At 35.2% G+C, this 11,857-nt stretch overlaps 1 pseudogene; it reads right to left on the reverse strand.

Annotated features, from left to right (window-relative positions):
• Positions 1 to 10,356: 10,356 nt before the first annotated feature.
• LOC116574052 lies at positions 10,357 to 10,777 on the reverse strand (annotated as a pseudogene).
• Between the last annotated feature and the right edge of the window lie 1,080 nt (positions 10,778 to 11,857).

The raw sequence follows: 11,857 nt of genomic DNA on the forward strand, positions 1-11,857 counted from the left end.
GTCACTTAAGAAATTGATTTCATACATTTGAGATAAGGAATTTGAAGACTTAAAAAAAGATAATCAATCCATTCCATTATTTATAAGAGAACATCCAATGAACATTTCCTTTCAGTACTCTCTTTATGCTATTTCTATTGAAAAACTCAGAAATTAAAGAATAAACTGTGCCACACACCAACTGTGCTCATTCGATTCTGATGATAAGAAACGATGCACTGTGTAAAACATCTTTGTCAGCAGGAGGCTGTCTTTTTACAATTTGGCTCTATCAAGAGTTGTTTCTTTTTGAAATGGTAATGAGCTCATTATTTATCAACTCTTGCAGAGTTCTACTTAATTCCAAAAATTATATCAATGTTAATTTCAAGTACATTTTAAATCATGCTTATGAAACCATTTTCCTTTGTTTTCTTTAATATCTTAATTTGTATAATATTTATTCATTTTGTTCTTATGCACAATTTGGTTTTAAAAGAAAAATAAATGATGCTCAGGTTGAGATTTCCAGGCATTGGGTATGAATAAAATATTGATTAGATTATATAGATATCTGGGGTGCCTGGCTGGCTCAGTCAGTTGAGCATCTGACTTGTGATTTCGGCTCAGGTCATGACCTCAGGGTTGTGAAATAGAGCCCCGAGCCAGGCTCCATGTTCAGTGGGAAGTTTGCTTGGAATTCTCTCTCTCCCTTTCCCCAACCCCCACTTTTTCTCCCCCTCTCTCAAATAACAAATGCATAAATCTTTAAAAATTAAAAAAAAAATAGAACACATAGATATCTAATAGGTTTAAAATTTAGTAATTTTTTCAATCTTAAAGCTTTGACTTTCTTGGGGCATATGGGTGGCTCAGTCTGTTAAGCTTCTGCCTTCAACTCAGGTCATGATCTCAGAGGGTCCTAGGATCAAGCCCCACATCAGGCTCCCTGCTTTGCTTAGTAGGGAGTCTGCTTCTCCCTCTACCTGTCCAACTACCCCTGCTGGTGCTCTCTTGCTCTCTCCCTCTCTCTGTCAAATAAATAAATAAATAAAAGCTTTAAATAAAGAATTTCTTGTCCCATTTGTAGATTAATATTTTTATAAAATCCACAGTTACTGCAATATCTATTTTGTTTAAAGGAACTCCTAAGAATTTTGTTAAAGCATATTTTTGAAAAACTGAATCAAAATAATTTATATTTTATTTCCAAATATTGTATTAAAGTCCATGAATTATTCCCCAAATAAATGAATGGGCTGATACATAACACATGATCATCTGATTTTTGCATGATATCCAAGATGGATCCAATGCGTTTAATGTCAGACTGTAGAGACAGCTATGATCTTAAACAAAAGAAGGAAATGTTTTATAAACAGGACAGAAGTTGGACGTTTAGCTGTTTGCTGCATGTACTTGGTTAGACCATCCTTCTTCATCTCTAGAGTTGAAGCACATAAAACAGTGAAACATAAGTGTTAGGTGTTGTTACTCTAAAGCAATAGGTTGAAAGGATTTAGAGTGCCACTTCAGGCCTAAATATAACAAGAGGGACTAGATTTACCTTCTTGTCTAAAACACATAAAAACCCAGGCAAAATTTATGATACTATAGTTTTCATGACACTGATGCACATGTGGTTAACAAAGAGCAGTGAAAAAAAAAATGATAAAATGAGCCCTATGATTGCATATAGACTAGTGCCTTAGGAGAGTTAGTTGGCCACAGTACATGAAGGTGAAAACCAGGAGGAGTCAGCAGAGTCCCAAATGAGGAAAGATATAAGTCTGGAGTGACTATAAAGTGTCTAGAGTTCACTAGGCTGAGCAATAAAAAAGAGAAAATTGCAGAGATAGAACTATGGAGATCCATAGATGGTCTCCCTCAAGAATTCAGGAAACTGCCCAAGACCAGGGGATAAAAACATAAAATGATTAAAGAAACATTGCCTGTACACACAAAAGACTGTGAATAGCACCTGTTCCTATCAGTCAAAGTAGAATGCCACATAATTCAAGGCTCATTAGGTAGAATATTTAAACCTACTCTAGATTAAATCCTTCTTTGTATTGCCTGACAAAGTTTAATAGCAAGCCTCAATGGAGAAAAATATCTGTCTTCACGTAACTTAAACTCTATTCCAGGACAAGGATGAAAAATATTGATTGTAATATAAATATTTATGGTAATAGCACCCAATAAAGTAATATTCACAGTGTTTAGAATTTATTAAAAACTAACAGTCATGCATACATATATACAATCCATAAGAAAAATCAATTTCTCAACACTAAGCTGAACTGATGTCAAAATTAGCAAAAAAAGATATCAGAACAGTTATTCTGAGTGTATTCCACAAGTTTAATAACCTATAAAAATGATTGTGTCACACAGAGAGAAGCTATACACACACATACACAGAAATTAAACTGGACTTCCATATATAAGGATGATGATGTCTGAGTTCGATCAGTGTGTGTGTGTGTGTGTGTGTGTATTTGATGGGATAAATTAAAAAATGTTTAATTACTTGGAAACAAAGAAGTAGAAACTATCAAAAGTAAAACACAAAGGGAAAAGAAGCTGAAAAATAAAAATGAACAGAGTAGCAGTGGACTGTGAAACAAGTTTAAGATGTCTAATATATGGGTAACTGGAATTCACAAAAGAGGGAAAGTAGAAGGGACCAAAACAAATTGAAGATATGACTGTGGAGTATTTTCCAACTTTGGAAAAATAGTACTAAACCACATGTGTAAGAAATTCAGAGAATAAGCACAGGAAACATGAATAAAACTACCCTAAGTCAATTTATAATCAATTTATAATCAAAACAAGTAATAAATGGAAATAGAGGAAGACTATAGTCAATGGAGAAAGTGTTTACAAAAGTTTAGCAAGTTCAGAGCAAGATATAAACATGTTACTTCCACCGAGCCAACCAGGGCAAGTTCTCTTTCAGTTCTTACACTCACTAAAGGTGTAAATTGTGAGAAATATACACTTGTTTCTTGGAAAAATAATGGGTTCCTGCTGATATACACACATTCCCAAGACTCCCTCTGAATAATTTGGAGAAAAGTAATGACACAGCACCACCTGAGGACTCAATTTATGGACTGTTGACTACAGTTATTATTGCTATGCACTTTGTAGGTTGGGTTTAGATTTCTAGTTATTTTTCTCAGACACCCTAGAAAAGTACTGTCAACAAATTGAGTAGGGTGTTGATTACTAAACAGCAGAGGTACTGAATTTTGTATTTCAACAATCAAGGTAGCACAGTTTTAAGAAAGCTTCCTAGTGGGGGAATAAAGTAGACTGTACTTCATTTCTCCAAACACTGAGAAGGACTGGTCTAAATTTCTCATATTAGTATCTTTCTCTGAATCAGTCAAACGTGAAAGTGGACAGAATTTTTTTTAAGAACATGAAAATAATACTTTGACAGTTTCAGGAAAGATGGGGTCATGACATTATAGATAACTGTTCTCCAAAGTTAACACAAAGAACTTTAAGAAGAATGTTATGGTATCTTCCTCAAACAGATAAATTGGGAAAGGGTGGTTAAAATATACATAGTTCAGAAACTTATGGCACATAGAGTATCTTTTGATTCATAACATATTTCTATTATACTAACGCCATAAATATATAATGTGAACAACACACATGATGTGTTTGATCATCCCTGGTCCATGTGCTTCAAGTGTTCTTAGAGATGTTAGTCGCTGGTCTTGCTCTATTGAGTAAAGCTGATATAACATCCCTGGACACTCGCTAAAAATTAAAAAACAAAAACAAAAACCTGTAACCAAGGACAATAGAGATAACTATGTTCCAGGATACACCCCATGTCAGATAAGCAGCTTGAAGAGAAATACAAAGCACTATTTGGATGGACTCATCATATAATAATGGCTCTAATGGAATATCATATTCATCAACAAGCTGTGAACATTCTTGTTTCACACCCATAAAGTTTTGTGGATATTGCAGGAGCTATGGAATTGAATGTTTTTAAAGATCACTGTTGGGGAAGGCTGTACTTGACAGTTAGATCAAATAAGTAAGTTTATGGGAACTTGACAAACCTAACTTATGGCAGAATGTCACTAAATGTGAACTTGATCACTGTTCTTTAGCTTTCCAGGTAGTATACATTGAAAGAACCCTTTTCCAGGGTTCAATCGTTTGGGGTTGGAAAGAAACAACAAATGGCACTAAATTGGGGAACACAGAAGTGTTACATCATGATACCTAAAAACCAGTGCTACTTAAGTTCTACTGAGACATCTGCGATACAGCTATATTCCAAATTCAGAATGCAGAATTTACTAAAAATATCTTCCAGTCACCCTCCTGTTTATGAGAAATGTTAAGTAAATGAGAAAATGCTGTTATTTTGAGAAGGGACAAAGAACAATGCAGTAATTTTAATGGTTGTTGGTTTATAAAGCATTATTTTAATCTTTCTATCACAGTCACTTGCAATAAAGGAACTTCTAAGTCACTCAACCAATGAAATTAAAACCAGATTTATATAAACAGTGATTCTCAAGAAGACAATATGTGTTTGGAAGGTGACTTGAAACCCCTGATTGAGAAAACACCTGCAGGGCTGACCAAAGAAGGAAGAAAATCTTTCTTGGAAAAATTACATATTGAATTAAGTGCTCTCATCAACAAAGGATGATGGAGCTGAAAGAGTAATTGAGCTGGTAAAAGGCTGTTAGAAGGTCTGTGAAAAGAATGTTAGATAGATGTGGTTGAGATTATTGTATTCTGAGGGGACTGGTCATTAGGGTTTTTTTCTTTACATAAAACTTTGCAGAAAATATTTTAAGACAAATAATAGCTATCTAGAAAATACTTATTGAGGTGATAGTGACTAAGGTCAGAGGATAAACCAAGGAGGTTGGACTTATACTGGCTGGATATACTGATAATATTCAGAATTATAGCAATAAATATACAAAGAATTATAAAAGAGGCAAGAGAAACAAGGGTCAAAAGTTTAAATATGTAAATTAAATTATATAGAGAGAACTGAACAATTTCTGTACAACACGTAACACCTTTATCAAAAACTAATTTAAATTAAGAAAATTCTTAAGTGAATATCCTGGAAGACTGGTAAGGTTTAATTTCAAACTTAGGTATTTTAAGATTTCCTGGATGGATAGAATTTGAATGAGACCAGGTTCAAGAAGGGACTGAAGGATCAAACACTTAAAATAAAGTAAGAAAAATAAATTCTCTTCAGAAGAATGTAAAATCTACACTCCCTAGCCCACTTGGTGGGTAAAGAAGAACTAAACTTCTCTACAGTGTATTACTTCAAGATACAAGGTTATACTTACAGTGAGATCCAAGGACATGAAAATCTGCAAGTGGAAAGTTAATGAAAACTATAAAGGATTTTGAAACCATAAGATATGTTTCAGACATAATACAAGCATTAAGAAGGAATTAATATGGTATTTAGGGAAAAATTTACATTGAGGATCAGGAATCTCTGTTGGGACTGTAACAGTACTCAGAGGAGCATCAATTACTGAAAAAAAAAAAAAAAAAGGAACAAAGGCAGTTTTCTGTTTGACTCACCAAAATGTTGCATTTCCCCCATTCTTTTCATAACTCTGCCCCAACACACACCATTATGAAAATAAAACACATAATATAGGCTGTGTTTTTCATGAAATGAAAGGCATCTTAATCTGCATGCAATAATATAGAAAGAAAGGCTATTAAAGGCATTGGCAATCATGTAGCATCTATAGGAAATGAAGAAAGAAGGTCTAATTGTTGCATTTCAAGAAAAGGACAAGTAGACCACATTTCTACAGGGAAATGGCACATCCTGAGATTTAAACTCGACCTTATTTTGCGGACAGCATTGGGTATTGGATATATTGATTCTTCTTTAATCCCTCTGGTGAACAGAGAAGGGAGTGGAGGAGAGAGAAAATGAAAAAAAGCTAAATGCTTCAGAAATCTCACAAGCAAGCAATATTAGCATAAAGCGCCTTCTCAAAAAAATCAGTGTGTTGGATCTTTCATCTCCATTCACCTTACACACACTCATGTACCACACAAGAGATGGCTGAGAATTGTGCATTGTGGTATTCCTTGAAAGCAGGACTTCAGGCTAGATTAAGACACGTTTTGCAAAATTTGAAAAACAGAAGACAAGACATTACTTTCTAGCTGCAGTTACCGGAAGATGCATAGGCAAGGTAAATCTTAGTTTCTAGTTGAGTTCCTGTGAATGATTTGTTTTATTGTTGTAGGTAGGTTAGACACTGGTTGTAGATTCCTAGAAATTTAGGCACTTTCTAAACGCATAGATTTCCAACTTTCACTCATCTAGCCCTTACAATGTTTAAGATTCTCTGATTCCCTTACTACTTAAAACACCCCAAGTGAATCATTTCTCCAGCTAGAACCTCACTGTTATTGTACTTAGTATCAATATTTGGTAACAGACCCAAAAGTTGGGAAACTGGTATTAGTTTATCTTGCCAGGTTAAATATGAAAGAGGCGTGTGTAGGTTTATGTGTTTTCTACCAGTAGGCAATGGAGTATCAGTAGTCCACAGTATACAGTAGAATAAGTTACTAACATTCATTAGCACCTTCATTTTGGAATATAAATGAATCCCCATGGGTGAGAGCATCGCAGAAAAGAAATAAGTCTCTGGCTTCACTTCACTGCATTGTAAGTAACTGGTTCCTAGGGAGATAAGACTATAAATCATTTCTAAGAAATACTCAATCTCCAGTTTCCAGGGCATTTTTACTATACAATCAATTTTTTACCAAGTCTACCAAGTAGTTCTTTTTATGCCCAAATCCCAGACCATGAAGGAATGTGCAAACATTCATGAAGAATTGTCTCCTACTGACTTTTAGGGGTAAAAAGTATTTTAAGAAAATACCAAGTCCAAATTGAAGTGTGAAATTAAGAATTTAAATTATAACATGGTTGATTGTTTTCTTTCAATGATCATGTAGACAGAATAAATTACAGGATTTATCCAGAGGTTGAGTTTCAAGGCAAGTAATGAAAACGTGAAAAAAGATGATTAGATAATTTGCAACTATTTAACTGTTCTTATAAATCACTGATTTTAATCTGGACATAGAGAAAAAAATAAACAGGAAAATGGAAATAGTAACAGGAAAAAAAGTGTTGTAATCCATGAATATGTCATGATTCTGCTGCAATCTAGAGATAGACTTTAATAAAGCACCCTGAAAAGGTGACATGAAATAGTATAAAAAGGAGTGAAATATTTCAAAGTATATTATTATAGATAGCATGATTTGTTTCATAACAATATTTTTAGTGTGACCATGACCGAATCGAAGAAGTAAGCAGAAAACATGGTCACCATTTAAGAGGGTAACAAGCAAAAGAATAGCAAGTCATACCTGTGGTTGATATTGCAGTGGAAATAACTAATTTCTGATTACATTTTAGAATGCAGAGGACTATGGATGGCCAGGGAAGCTGTAATCTCTACTGAAGCCAAGGTAAACCTAGTTGAAGAGCATGAGGGAATTCATTAAGATTGTAGCATACAACTAGTCCTTCAGGTGCAATTTTGCATGTTTTCCTATGGGTATAAGACTGTTAGTCCAAGATACGATCTGTGTAATTTTGGCTCATAAAAGCTTAAAAACAATATAGTTAGCTCTTAGCTTCTTGAGAATGTGCCTTACAACAGAAATGGAATTTTGGAGTTAATGAAGACTGAGGTGGACATTTTTCCAAAGATTTTCAGAAATGTTTTAACTTACATACTATTTTCCTCATTTTAGAGACAACAAAAAAAGTGCTTAAATAATATTCACATGTGATTTAATGCTTAAATCACAGCAGTCAATTACAGCCTTGTGGTACAGCTTATAATGGGTTCGTGGTATAACCTAATGAGTTCACAGCCCAGGAAACTAAATTTGTAAGAGTTAGAACTGATAATATTTTTTGAAACAAAAAGTGCGCAGTTTAGAATATTGTGGACAGTAACTTCCTTTCAATTTAAAATAGGAAGAAGGACATTCAAATCCCTTCTGGGGTCTGCTATGCTATTATTTCCAAAAAATCAACAAGAACCATTAACATTTTTGCCTCTGGGGACAGGGTATATCAGTACATCATAGGGATCTTTACTATGTAATTTTATAATATTTTGTGCTGCTTTCTGTTATTAGACATATGCACTTATGTGTGTATGTGCATGTGTGTGTGGCTTATTTATTCAAAAGCACGATATAAATGCTGACTAATTTAAATAAATATTTGCTTCATAATTTTATATTAAAATTTAGTTACAAAATAAAGAAAATATAAATGACTCAAAATACATTTCTATTTATTTCTATTACTTTTTTATTCCAACAGTGATTAATTTGATTTATTCCTTTCAGACTTTAAGAATAACTCATGGTGAACTCACTTGCAATTCTCATATAAAACAAATCAAAAGTTGATAAAGAAAACTTTCTAGATGATATTCCTATGTGAGCTGCCAGCACTCAGTGTGAAAGAGCATTAGTGTCATTTATATGAAAAGTCTTTCAAGTCAATGACAGAACTGGGCCAGAAGCAATGAGAATAAATTAAGTGAAACGATGTTCAATGACCATCTGAAACCACAGTACAGAAGCTGCCAGAGGTTCTTTTCTCTTACATGGCTAATAGAAACAAAAACCTAAACTTCATCTTTTTGGGAGGCAAAACTATCATATTTGTACTTTTAACCTATCAACACTGATCAAGAGAAAAATGTATTTTATTTATTTTAGCTGATACCAATAAAAGTCTCAATCAATTGATTACAAATGTTTGAAAATAGTCAGGGTGCGTCTAGGTGGCCTTGGGTTCAGGTCATGACCCCAGGGTCCTGGGATCAAGCCCTCATTGGGCTCCCTGCTTGGCAGGAAGCCTGCTTCTCCCTCTCCCATTCCTCCTGCTTGTGTTCCCTCTCTCCTTGTGTATCTTTCTGTCAGATAAACAAATAAAATCTTTAAAACAAACAAACAAATGTTTAAAAATAGTGAAACCCAATGCATAAAAAATGCATGGCTGAATGGCATTCAATATACTTAAAAATTTTTAATGGCATTTTATTCTATTGAACAGTTCTAAACTTGGCATCAAAATTTATCAAATATTCCCCCTACCCCTGTATACACACACACACACATACACAGAGGATGTGGCCCAACACTGAAAAAGTCCATTTCAAAACTCATTAACTCCTTTGTATTTTCTATATATCTTACCTTATTCCTTTAGAAAACCTCCTTCTCAAAGAACTCATGTATCAGGAATTATTCTAGTTCCTATTCCTTGACCACAACAAATTCATTCTACCTTTATATTATTTCTCAAATCTGTCTATGCATTTATGTCATCATTTTACCTACACTGTTATTACTAGTAGCTAGACGTGTGTATATTTCCATAAACTAGAACTCTATCCCAGGTTCACGAAATTTGTGTACTCTCTCTCTTCTTTATTGTTTAAGTATTCATCTCTCATATTTACTATATTTTCCAGATAAAAATAATGTTTTCCTTTTACTTGACTACTTAATCCACATCACTTCTCTTGGCTATTGCTTTGGTAACCATTAAGTCCCCACCTTTCAAGAACATTGCATCTGCCATAGACAGAGCCAATGTGAACACAAGCCCCAAACCAGGGCTTTTGGAATCACAAGAACAACAAAACCAGCCTTTCTCTTCACTTAGAAAGGGATTGCAAATCTGATGGCCCAAAGCTCCAATTTCCAAACACAGAAAACCTGGAGTTTAATGTAAAAATGGAAACCGAAATGTATCTGAAATGAAAAATAGTACCTCCTCATGTACTCAAGGTCAAGATGGTTCTTAACGAATAATTATCTCTGATTATCCACCTGGCCTCTTGCATTAGGAATGGTCCCACTCCAGCATTTTTAAAGGAAAATGTTTTTGTTTCTATTTCATTTCCCAAAGAGGTATAAAATCTACTAAAAGAGATATAATCAATCAAAATAAATCAGCTCACTCACACGATACTGCCAGATAATGATTTTTTGTTGCTGAGCATAGTCAAAGTTCTGGGTAATCTGAGAAGAGGATTCAAAACTGACAACTACATTTGCTGACAAGTTTATGTAAGACACATTTTTTTCTAGTGTATATGTCAAAGGATGAGGACCCCAATCATCAAAATAAGTTACTTTGTACATTATGGTGCAAGGAACAAAAAGGGAAAGAGACGTTATCAGAGAATGACTGAAAGGCATTTTGCAAAATGTTGCTATCTCTCTAAAGCAGAAGGATTGGAGCCCAATGCCTTGTGGTCCTCATTAGCTTTACACCTGCTCTTCTTTGGTTGCAGGGGCCTCAGTGGGAGCTGCCTGTTCTAAAGTTCTGCTGGCGTCACCTCCTCTTCCTCTTTCTGAGGACAGAGGTAGTGGTGTTTCTGCATGCATTCTTGCATGGCCCAAAACTGGTCGACACAGTCTGATGGCTTGGTATCTTCTGTGCTATACTGCAAGCAGAAAAGGGCCCACTTAAACTGTTTCCCACAGGGGCCGCTGGCCATGCCCCACAGGGGCCCCTTCCATGGCCAGTTCCAGTTAATGTCCCCATTTGGCAAGATCAATCCATGCTCATTAGGATTCTTGGGATCATCAGGCACCAGCTCGCACTGCTTGGAGCTTCGTGATTGTCATAGGTCCCAGACAGAATTCACCCTTTCCCTTCCTGTGGGCAGTAGGCCATGGCTGCAGCCCCAGACTCAGACCTTGAAGCTGCAGCGCCGGTGGCGTCATTACAAAACGCAGGGGCTCTCGCTACAACCCTTCTCAGGCAGGGCTGCCCGCTACCAGTCCCGGTTGGACCTGCCCCCAACCGGCCCGCCCACCACTTGCTTGTCTCCGCCTGGTATTTACTATTAACAGCTGAACTTATCTCGCATGTTTTTGTCTTTTTTTGCCCAAAAAGCTTTCACTTTTCCTCTAGCACTGGAGTATTTTCAGGATTTTTGAGTCATACGCACTGTGTCATTAACCTGTGTGATCTTAATATCTGCCTTACATTTTTAGTATGAATAGCATCAGTAAAATATTTTAAAACTTAGTGATCACCATTTTAATGAGTCTGTACAAGTCTACTATTTTTTTAAGATGTTATTCATTCATTTATTTATTTATTAATTTATTTATTTGACACACAGAGAGAGAGACAGCACAGAAGGAATACAAGCAGGGAGACGGGGGAGAGGGAGAGTCAGGCTTTCTGCTGAGAAGGGAGCCCCGTGTGGGCCTGGATTCCAGGACCCTGGGATCAGGACCTGAGCCAAAAGCAGATATTTAATGACTGAGCCACACAGGTGCCCCTGTACATGTCTTTTGATAAATTTGCTAAATAATGTATCATAAAGCAAGAAAATTTGTTTTTTTTTTTCCTTTTTTTCACGAATTAGCGATGACAGGCTCAAAGATATTAAAGTAATATAATACACCATGCCTAAGTTTATAGACATAGTAAGTGGTGAAATCATACTTTGGTCCATTACTTATGGCCCATACTCATTTCATACCTTTATATTGCCTGTGAAAAAAACTTTTAGAAAAGGTCATAAAATGCAAACAAACAAAAAACCTGTTTTGCCTGCTGTTATTCAACAAAATTATTTTGATTTCTGCCAATGCTTTCTCTAATACATATTGTGACTTTATGTAACTTACTTATCTGCATATCTGTACCTCCCTTGATTTTGATCAAACTAGGGCCATTAGATGATCTATCACATTTAGGAATAAAAAAAATTACTGAAATTACATCATGACATTATACATTTCCTCTGTA

Source organism: Mustela erminea, chromosome 15, assembly GCF_009829155.1.
Source record: "Mustela erminea isolate mMusErm1 chromosome 15, mMusErm1.Pri, whole genome shotgun sequence".
NCBI lineage: Eukaryota > Metazoa > Chordata > Mammalia > Carnivora > Mustelidae > Mustela > Mustela erminea.